The sequence below is a fragment of the Felis catus genome, chromosome D4, assembly GCF_018350175.1.
Source record: "Felis catus isolate Fca126 chromosome D4, F.catus_Fca126_mat1.0, whole genome shotgun sequence".
Taxonomy (NCBI): Eukaryota; Metazoa; Chordata; class Mammalia; order Carnivora; family Felidae; genus Felis; species Felis catus.
In genome coordinates, this window is record NC_058380.1 from 85,402,833 (window position 1) to 85,414,522 (window position 11,690).

Sequence of the window (11,690 nt, forward strand, 5' to 3'; positions counted from 1 at the left end):
AGTTAGTTAACATATAGTATAATAGTGATTTCAGGAGAATTTAGTCACTCATCACTTACATATAACACCCAGTGCTTATCCCAACGAGTGCCCTCCTTAATGTCCCTCATCCATGTAGCCCACTCCCCCACCTCCTAGTTTTCTGGATTTAAGAGTCTCTAATGGTTTTTCTCCCTCTCTCTTTTTATCTTACTTTTCCTTCTCTTCCCCTGTGTTCATCTGTTTTGTTTCTTAAATTTCACAGATGGGTGAAATCATATGATATTTATCTTTCTCTGACTGATTTGAGCAGTTTTTCTGAGTCTGGGCCGGCGTCCACATGGGAGCCTCAACAGCGCCAGAGTAACCTGGCTGCTGCTTCATCCCCGCCCTCCTAACTTCACAGAAAGTTCTAGCAGAGCCAGCCTGTCAGAAGGGCATTCTGAGCAATGCAGCGTCAGCTTAGCTAAGCTGGCTCAGCACAGAGCCCCCCACTGCTCTTCTCACACGCTCATCCAGACTCAACCCTTAAATGTCAACTGCCAGCACGCGGTGTCTCTGGCCCTTCCTCCAGACTTGGGCGGGTCCCTCATCTGGCCACCATTCAGTCCTGCATATGCGTCTTTATGTGACTGTTTTCCCATGAACGGCAGTAAAATGACTAGAGCAATGGGCATCTTCTTCTATTCTAACAAAGGTGTTCATAGGCTGTCACAGGGCTGGCTGTGCTTCCTTTTTCTCAAGGGATGGTGGTTCTTTCTGGACCTTGGGCCCCAGTTGGCAGGGACCACACTGGCACAACTCATCGTGGGGTCCCCAACATTTAAAATGAGGCCTGGCACACAGCAGGCACTCAATGTTTATAAAACAAAGGAACAGGGACACCTGGGTGGCTCAGTCGGTTAAGTGTCCAGCTCTTGACAGCAGCTCAGGTCATGATCTCACAGTTCGTGGGATCAAGCCCCACATGGGGCTATGTGTTGACAGTGTGGAGCCTGTTTAGGGTTCTCTCTCTCCCTCTCTCTCTGTCCCTTCCCCACTTGCACTCTCTTTCTCTCTCTTTCAAAGTAAAGAAACATGAAAATTAAAAAAAAAGGGGGGGGGCGCCTGGGTGGCTCAGTCGGTCGAGCATCCGACTTCAGCTCAGGTCATAATCTCACTGTCCGTGAGTTCGAGCCCCACATCGGGCTCTGTGCTGACAGCTCAGAGCCTGGAGCCTGCTTCCGATTCTGTGTCTCCCTCTCTCTCTGCCCCTCCCCTGCTCATGCTCTGTCTCTCTCTGTCTCAAAAATAAATTAAAAAAAAAACATTTAGGGGCGCCTGGGTGGCTCAGTCAGTTGAGCTTCCGACTTCAGCTCCGGTCACGATCTCACGGTCCGTGAGTTCGAGCCCCGCGTCAGGCTCTGGGCTGATGGCTCGGAGCCTGGAGCCTGCTTCCAATTCTGTGTCTCCCTCTCTCTCTGTCCCTCCTCCATTCATGCTCTGTCTCTCTCTGTCTCAAAAATAAATAAACGTTAAAAAAAAATTAAAAAAAAACATTTAAAAAATTGTTTTAAAGAGTAAATAAACATGAAAAAAACCACAAAGTTATAAATATCTAGGAGACAAAACAGGAGTAGCAGGATGATGGTGGAGCTGGGAGCCTCAGGCAGACGGAAGAGGCTGCACAGCAGGGTAGTTCAGAACACAGGTTCAAGAGCCAGGCTCCCAGCTCAGTCACTTACCAGCTGTGTGATCTCCAACAAGTTACTTCACTTCTCCGTGCCTCAACTTGCTCATCTTTAAAAAAGAGATAAGGGGGGGCACCTGGGTGGCTCAGTCAGTTGGGCGTCTGACTCTTGATTTTTGGCTCAGCCGGTGATCTCACAGGTTGGAGAGTTGGCGCCCCACATCAGGCTCCATGCTGACAGTGTAGAACCTGCTTGGGGTTCTCTCGCTCTCCCTTGCTCTCTGCCCCTCTCCCACTGGATCACACGTGTTCTCTCTCACACTCTCTCTCAAAATAAATAAATAAATTTAATAGAAATAAAAATAAAAAGAGACAAAAATAGCACCTCCCTCAAGGGGTTAGTGGAAGAATTTATTGGGCTAATGTTAGCAAAATGCTTAGCAGTATACAAGCATTTGTTGATAGATAGATAGATAGACAGGTAGATAAATGAAGAAAAGGCCAATCATTCTGTTTCTCTCTCAAAACCAGAGTGAAAGGCAATCCCTCTAGGGAAGCTGCCGCTGGGGTTCCCCATTTGAGCAGCTGGAAGGCAATGTGGCACTTCTCTAAAAATACAGAGGTTTAAAGCACCAAGACAAACGCCCACACTGGTACGAACATCTAGACTAGAGGGTGTTGCATTAGCATACTGTTAGTTAAGGAATTATAGCTCTTAGGGTACCGGCTTCTGCACAATAAAATGATTTTTAAAACAACATTTTAAAAGGCTGATTAAAACATAATGCTCTGTTTAGTTACTGCCACAAAATGTTTCATTTGCAAATGATAGCCTAGCGGATTTAATTTACTTTCTGCTGACACCCGTATTAGATGTGATGGACCAGGCAGGCTCGGCAAAGGCTGCAGGCTGCAGGCTCCAGAGTGGCGGCATGGGGATGTGAGCTGGTGAGCATCTTGGGAGACGGTGGCAGGACCAGGCCTCCCCCCACCCCTGGGCCCTGAGGGCCTCCCAGTGGCCTGCACACTAGTCTTCCCCATGGAGGACCTGGGGCTTGGTAGAACACCACGTGCTGAGAACACAGACTGAAAACTTGTTTTCCCAGGACCAAGTTCAGCCAACTGATCAGTGACCTCGCTCACATCATGATTTAAAAAAAAAAAAAAAAAAAAAAAAAACCAAGCCGACATTTACAAACCCGGAGATGTCACTTAAAAGTCTGGCTGTTCTGCTACTTGGGGAAAATGGGAAAAACCAGCAGCACTGCCCTGGTGTCGTCATGGCAACAAGAAGCTGGCATGGGAGAGGTCACGTGCTTTCCAGTTTGTCACAGTCCCTGCCATTCCCACTGTCTCCCCAGCCGCCAAGTCCAAGTTAGGGGCCTCCTCTCTGCGACCACGGCCCTTAGCTCCCACGCTGCACCGAAACTGCCTTTTGACTTCTCTTTTCCTGCTCTACTGCAGACTTCGTGAAGGCAGGAATCACGGCTGCCCTGCTCCCCGCTAGATCCCATAGCCTGGTGTGGGGGCTGGAATATTGCAGGCCCTCAAAAACCATTTACTAACTGCATCAATTTCCTATTGCTGCCACAACAAATGGCTACAAATTCAGCAGCCTAAACACCACAGATTTATTATTTTAAAGCTCTGTAGAGCCATCCTGTAGAGAGAGGGTAACGGTCAAAAGTCCATCTGACGCGGATCTCACCCTTCCTAGAAGCTCTAGGGGAGGACCCATTTCCTTGCTGAGGTTGTTGGCAGGATTCGATTCCTTGCAGGTTATGGGACTGACAGTTTGCTCGCTGGCTGCCAGCCAAGGACCGTTTCCAGCTTCTGGAGGCCACCCACATTCCTTGGCTTGTGGCTGCCTTCCTCCATCATCAGAACTAGCAAAAGCGGGTTGAGCCCCCTCTAATGCTTCAAATCTCTCCTTTTTCTTCTTCCACCACATCAGGCCCAGGCAAGAAAGGTTTTTCACTTTTAAGGACTCATGTGATTAAATTGGGTCCACCCAGATAATTCAGGTTAATCTCCCCACTGCTGGGTCTTCAACCATCATCACACCCGCAAAGTCCTTGTTTCCACGTAAGGTAACATACTCGTGGGTTCTGAGGATTCGGACGTGGACATCTTTAGGGAGCTGTTATTCTGCCTACCACGCTAATGAATGAAAGTTATTGAAACATCCGCCGGATGGAGAAACAAGCAGGAGAGGGGTACCCGGCACAGTGTGCTACCTGCTGACAGGAAGGTGGAGGAGTGAGTTAGTGGTCCACAGGGAGGGTGGGGACTTATGGGAGGCAGGAAAGGAAGACTTTTCTCCATCAAGGTAAGGATTACAGTACAACCCTCTGGGGCCAATGAGGAAGCTGGGTCAGGAAGAATTAAAATCCCAGGCAGAACAGCAAGGATGTGGGTTTAACTTCCCTTGGACTAGAAATTTATCTTCCCAGTTATAAACCAGATTTCAGTTAGGCTCCTGGCCCTTTAATGCAAATATGGTCAGGGGCACCCGGGGGACTCAGTCGGGGTTAAGCGGTTAACAGGTCACGATCTCATGGTTCATGGGTTCGAACCCCACGTCGGGCTCTGTGCTGACAGCTCGGAGCCTGCTTCGGATTCTGTGTCTCCCCTCTCTCTGCCCCTCCCCCACCCACGCTCTGTCTCAAAAATAAACATTAAAAAAAATTTTTTTTAAGAAAGGCACTTATTTGTATAGGAAAACTGAGGAAATCAGAGCATGAATAACAGGAATCAAAGAACAAATAAAGGAAGAACTTATGTATAGGATGAAGTTGGTAGAAAAGAGGTCAAGCAATGGCAATCCATGTGATTTGCAAGGAAAAAAAATGGGTACTCGACTGTAGAGCACAGTAGATTAAATGGTGCTGAAAGGGATAGTGTGAATAATGAAGTACTTTTTACGAACTGCTTCCAGAGCAGGAAGAGTTACATTCTGAGATTAGAGGATGTGGACCAACGACAGAATTAAGACCAAAGAAGCAAAGAAGTTAATGGCAAAGAAACCCTCAACCTCCGAGAAGCAGAAAGAGTAGATTCTCCACGGGAGGAGGACTGGCTGGGCCTTGTCCTGACTCAGGTACCTCATGAGGCACCTGCTCCTTGGGATTCTCCTGGTCATCTCACTCTTCTCACTGGCTGCACCCCGCACCCTTCATAAAGTCAAGCCCAGATACTCCAGGCTTAGAAGATGGGCATTATCAGCAAGAGAGAAGAACCTACAAGGGCCTAACTGTGTAAAAGTGTGTATGTGTGTGTGTGTGTGTGTGTCTTAAAGGAAGCCAGTCAGTTTTTTTTTGCCATTGAAACAGTTCTACAGGGGCGCCTGGGTGGCTCAGTTGGTTAAGTGCCCGACTTCAGCTCAGGTCATGTTCTCATGGTTCATGGGTTTGAGCCCCCCAACGGCCTGTGTGCTAACAGTGTGAAGCCTGGAGCCTGCTTTAGATTCTATGTCTCTCTCCCTCTCTCTCTGCCCCTCCCCTGCCTGCTCTCTCTCTCTCTCTCTCTGTCTCTCTCAAAAATAAAATAAAATCATTAAAATAGAAATGTGATCAGCTGAAAAGCATCACCTCTTCTCCCGTGGAGAGCTCAGGGTGCTTCTAAGGCACCTGCAAGTAGCCAGGGTGTACCTCTCACTAGTAACCCCTGGATCTAAGTGCCAGGTTATGCTGAATTTGTGCTATTTCTATCCCTGTACCTCGCTGTCTCCAGAGGAACTTGACGGTTCCTTTGATGTACACACACACACACACACACACACACACGCACACACACACACCACTCCTGCAGAGCCTTTGTGAGTCTAACAGAATTTATTGAAAGACTAGGATGACAGGGGTGGGGGTGGGGGGTGGGGGGGTTGGTTAACATCACAAGCATCCAAGCAAAAAAGTCCTTAAATTCACATATTAAATGTCCTTTATCTTAAACGAAATTTCATGCTTCCTGCATCAGAGATTTCTCTGTAGCCACACCACAGAGCCATACCGTCATGCTGTCTCCTCTATCCTTTCCTTCTTGCTCTTTACCCCCCTCCCCTGGATGGGCCCCTCTGAATTCTCCCCATTCTGGGATACAGAGTAATGACGATATGTTGTGCTATTGGCCCTAATTCTAAACCCCTCCCTTATCCCTTTACCGGGTGAGTTTGCAGCTCCCGCCTCACTAGAAGTGGGGTGCACTTTCCTACCCCCTGACTGTGGGCTCAGCCACACGACTTGCTGTGGCCCGTGGGGTGCGAAAGGAAACGATAGAGGTAAAAAAAAAAAAAAAAAAAAAAAAAAAAAAACAAGAAATGTGTTTGCACGGTGCAACCAGTTGCACGTCTGTATGTCCTGAGAAGCGTTTCCCCTGGGTAGCTACTGTGCCTTCTGCCAGGCGCAGAATGAAAATACATGGGCCGACCTGAGCCCAACCTATAATGGGGAGCCAGGCTCAGATGGACCTCCAGCTTGAAGCAGAGTTGCCCAGTTGAGCCCAGCTTAAGTGAGCCACCCCAGAGCTGACCTGCAGACACATGAGTGAGGATGAACGATTGTTGTTTTAAACCCCTGAGTTTTGGGGCGGGTTGTTTTGCAATAATAGCCGACCAATACAGTCATTAGCTCTGGAAGTGGGGGGGGGGAGATGGGTTGCCATCACAAAAACCTCAACTCTGTGGCATTGGGTTCGGGGCCGGAAATAAGTAGCAAGGAAACACTTACAGAGGCCTGGAAAATGGTGGGGAAACTCTTGTAGGAGACAAGAAAAGGCACCCCGTGTTAAGTAGTGAGAGACGGCTCGTAAAACGGTTGTACGCGATGAGGTGAATAGCAGCAAATTTGCCTAAAGGACTTTTAGAGTTGGGGGAAGACATCTAGAGGCAAAAGGTGGAACATAGGGCTTTACTGCTACTAGATACATGTAAAAAGGTCCTACCGCAAGAAAGAGATACACTCAACAAACCGCGGTACATCCATATAATGGAATACCACTTAGCGATAAAAAGGAATAAACTACAAAAGCCACAGCAACACGGATTAATCTCAAATGCATTATGCTAAGTGAAGGTTAGAAAGGCTATATACTAGGCACTCCTGGGTAGTTCAGTCGGTTGAGTGTCTGCCATCGGCTCAAGTCATGATATTGGGGTTCGTGAGTCCGAGCCCTGCATCGGGCTTGATGTTGTCAGTGCGGAGCCTGCTTTGGATCTTCTGTCCCCTTCGCTCTCTGCCCCTCCCCTGCTGACACTCTCTATCTCAAAAATAAACAATGCCCTTTTTTAAAAAAAAGGCTACATACTATATCATATATGATTCCATTCTGGAAAAGGCAAAAGTATAGGGACAGAAAACTGTTCAGTGGTTGCCAGGGCTGAGGAGTTGGCTACCAAAGGGCATTAGGGAATTTCTCCAGTAACTGGATCTCTTCTACTTCTTGATCATGGTGGTAGTTACATTACAGTATGCGTTTGTCAAAAATCATAAGACTATACTCCAAAAGGGGTAAATTTAACCGTAAATTGTACCTTCATTAAAAGATGCGAAGATCTAGGGGCTCCTGGGTGGCGGTTGAGCATCTGACCGGCTCAGGTTATGATCTCATGGTTCGTGAGTTTGAGCCCCATGTCAGGCTCTGTGCTGACAGCTCAGAGCCTGGACCATGCTTCTGATTCTGTGTCTCCCTCTCTCTCTCTGCCCCTCCCCTGCTCGCACTCTGCCTCTATCTCTCTCAAAAATAAATAAGCATTTAAAAAAATTTTAATTTAGGGGCGCCTGGGTGGCGCAGTCGGTTAAGCATCTGACTTCAGCCAGGTCACGATCTCGCGGTCCATGAGTTCGAGCCCCGCGTCAGGCTCCGGGCTGATGGCTCAGAGCCTGGAGCCTGTTTCCGATTCTGTGTCTCCCTCTCTCTCTGCCCCTCCCCCATTCATGATCTGTCTCTCTCTGTCCCAAAAATAAATAAATGTTGAAAAAAAATTAAAAAAATTTTTTTTAATTAAAAAAAAAAAGGAAAGATCTATCTGCCCTACTCATGATAACATAGATTGTGCTGAAATAGTAAATACCCAACTCCAAAGTTTTAGAAGCTTATAGCTTCCAAAACATATCTCTTCATTGCTCTCTATTTTTATCTCTGGTTATGCTCTGCTTCATGCTATCTTTAGGACATATTTTGTTGTTGTTGTTGTTTTTAAAGACACACATTTTTTTCTTTAATATTTTATTTATTTTTGAGAGAGAGAGAGCGTGAGAAGGGGTGGGGCAGAGAGAGAGGGAGACACAGAATCTGAAGCAGGCTCCAGGCTCTGAGCTGTCAGCAGAGAGTCCAATGTGGGGCTCGAAGCTACGAATCGTGAGATCATGACCTGAGCCGAAGTCAGACACTTAACCAACTGAGCCACCCAGTCACCCCTTTAGGACATATTGTGATGAGGCAGTCACCTTCCAGAGCATTGCTGGTCTCCATGGCAGGGAGAAAAATAGAAGAGGGAGATCATGCCCTGGTTCTTAAGCTTCTACCTGGAAGTGACACGTGTCATTGCAATTCCTTTCTGGCTGGTGAGAGAAAGTCACATGGCCATACCTATGTTCAAGGTTTACCATACACGCAGCAGAAAGACTGCAAATATTTGATAGACAGCACTAACGAATTCCACAATCTCCACTATGATGGTGAACTTGTCAATTTCTTTGCCTACTACTATCAATTTTTACTCTATACTGTTCTTTGAAGCTCTAATATTGTATGGATACGATTTAGAATTATTATGTACTTCTGGCAAGCTGAAGCCTTTTAATTATAAAATAGCCTAATTTCATTAGTCATCTTTTGCTAAGTTAGGCTACAATATAGCAAGATAGTGCTCTTAAAGATACTGCTCTTAAACCACCCGCCTGAGAAGGGACACTTTTCATATCGCATTAGTCAAAGAAAGTTACATGACCACACCTAACTTCAACACGTCAGTGCCTTAGAACAATAAGGGTTAGTTTCTCACTCATGTTATATGTCCTTTGTGGGTTATTGTAGTACTACCCATTCTTCATTCTGTGTCATCTTCATTCAAGGACCCAGGCCGCAGTATACTCTTGGGACATAATCTTGTGGCAAAGGGAAGGAACGATGGTTCTTAAAGCTCTGCTCAGGAATGCATACATAACTTCCATTCAGGGGGCGCCTGGGTGGCTCAGTCAGTTGACAGTTGGACTCCTGATTTCGGCTCAGGTCATAATCTCAAGGTTGTGAGAACAAGCCTTGCTTCAGGCTCTATATTGACAGCATGGAGCCTGCTTGGGATTCTCTCTCTCCCTCTCTTTCTGCCCCTCCCCACTTGTGCTCTCTCTCTCTCTCTCAAAATAAATAAACATAAAAAAAAGAAAAAAACTTTCTTTCCTGTTTCAGTCACAAAGCCTGAGGCCATGGGGTGGAAAATACAGGCCTCTTATGGGGACGGGCTATAAATTATTGAAAACAATAATGCAATCCACCACACTATTTTTGGCAATGCTTTTTGCCTTAAGGTCTATTTTGTCCGAAGTTAATATAGCCAACAGATCCAGCATGGAATCTCTTCTACCATTCTTTTACTTCAAATTTTCCATCTTTGTGTTTTAAACAGTATATAGCTTGATTAAAAAAAAACTGGTGTTAGAATCTCTTTTAATTAGAAGGCTTAGGGTTTTTTAAATGTATTTATTGCGATTACTGATACATTGGAATTTTTTCCACTTTGTTTTGTACTTTGTATGTTTTATGTTCTTTCATTTCTGCCTTTTTTACCTTCCTTCCTTTCTTGTTTGCCTTCTTTTTAAAATGTTTTTTTTTTCGGGGTGCATGGGTGACTCAGCCGGTGAAGCATCCAACTTCAGGTCAGGATATGATCTCACAGTTTATGAGTTCGAGCTCTGAGTCAGGCTGTCTGCTCTCAGCACAGAGCCCACTTCAGATCCTCTGTCCCCCTCTCTCACTGCCCCTTCCCCCCCTCCTTTCTCTCTCAAAAATAAACATTTAAAAAAATAATAAAATTTTTTTTCTTCTTCCGGTTTGGTCCATAACTCTATTTTTATTCTTTCAATGGTAAGCCCCCAATTTTAATGTTCATATTTAATTAAAAGTCTAATGTTAATCAGTATTTTTATGGACAGTGCACAGATTTCGATTAATTGAACCATTGACCACAATGCTTTGCTTTCCCTGTATGCAAACCCTTTGCGATGATCCTTCATACCTCCCTCCTACTATAACATTGAACTCAGTGATGTGCCTTGCTTTGGCCAATTAGATGTAAAAAGAGTTTTGAAAATGTGCTTGTGTATTTCCATTGCTCTCTTTTGTGTCCCTGCCATTGCCATGAGAACTTATCCTGTCAGCCTGGCTGGCGAGTGAGACACACAGAACAGAGTAAAGGCCCCCAGCCAAGACCATTCTAGATCAGCTGATCCCAGACATGTAAAAGCAAGTCCAACCAAGCTCAGCAGTGCTTCTTAATCCACCCCCAGCTGACACCAGATGTGTGAGCAGTAAACAAATACAGTTGTATCCCTCCCAGGTTTTGTGGCTGTTAGTTATGCAACAGACAACTAAGGCATGCTTCATAACACTCTTGCACTTTATATACAATCATTCCATTATTTGTTTCGCCTTTCTGAACCCCACAAATCATAAGTTGTACTTGTTTCTTGCCCTGATACTTGTTCATGTTTACTCATGTTTGCGTCTTCTTTACTCACCAATCTTTTTTTTTTTTTAATTTTTTTTAATGTTTATTTATTTTTGAGAGAGGGAGAGACAGAGTGCAAACTGGGGAGGGGCAGAGAGAGAGAGGGAGACACAGAATCTGAAGCAGGCTCCAGGCTCCGAGCCATCAGCACAGAGCCTGACGTGGGGCTCTAACTCATGAACCGTGAGATCATGACCTGAGCCGAAGTCAGACGCTCAACCGACTGAGCCACCCAGGCGCCCCATTTTGCTCACCAATCTTTATTGTTCCTCAGATTGCCTTCCTGGGATCATTTAATTTCTTCCTGAAATATATCTTCTAGAAGTTCCTTCAGTTAAGTTCTGTTGGTAGCAACGCTTAGTTTTTGTTGATCTGAATAGTGCTGTGCTTTCATCCCTGAGAGACTAAGTATACAATTCTAGGTAGACAATTATTTTCTCTCATCACATTAAGGCGGTTATTTCATTAATGGTATTATTTCATGCTCTTCTTATCATCACTGCTCCTGTTATTGTCATTGAACAATCAGGAGTTGGCATCACTGTCATTACATGGTAGATTATAGGACTTTCCTACTTCTTTTTTTTTTTTTTAATTTTTTTTTCAACGTTTATTTATTTTTGGGACAGAGAGAGACAGAGCATGAACGGGGGAGGGGCAGAGAGAGAGGGAGACACAGAATCGGAAACAGGCTCCAGGCTCCGAGCCATCAGCCCAGAGCCTGACGCGGGGCTCGAACTCACGGACCGCGAGATCGTGACTTGGCTGAAGTCGGACGCTTAACCGACTGCGCCACCCAGGCGCCCCTAGGACTTTCCTACTTCTAAAATCATCTCTTGTGCTGGCGTGTTCTGCAGTTTCAGCAGAATGGATCTCAGTTTTTACGTCTTTATCCTACTTGGGGATTCATTGCATTTCCTGAGGATCCTTATCTTTCATCAATTCTGGGACGTTCTCAATCATTATTTGACAATTGCCTTGCTCATACTCACATTATAATCACCTAACAGAAGTGACAAGCTTATGATGGACGTTCTCTTTTCCATTTCTTTATCTCTCTGGGATGCCTTTTGGGTTGTTTTCTTCAAATCTCTTTTAGTTCACAAACTTCTCTTCAGCTGTATCTGATTTGGTGCTTAACCCTTCCAATGAGCTATACATTTAAAACAGATCTGCCTTTGGGACGCATGGCTGGCTCAGTCAGTAGAGTATGTGAGTTTGAGCCCCATGTTGGGTGCAGGGATAACTTAAAAAAATAAAATATTAAAACAAACACCACCCCCCCCCCAAACAAGATCTTCCTCTGTACTGGACTTCTCT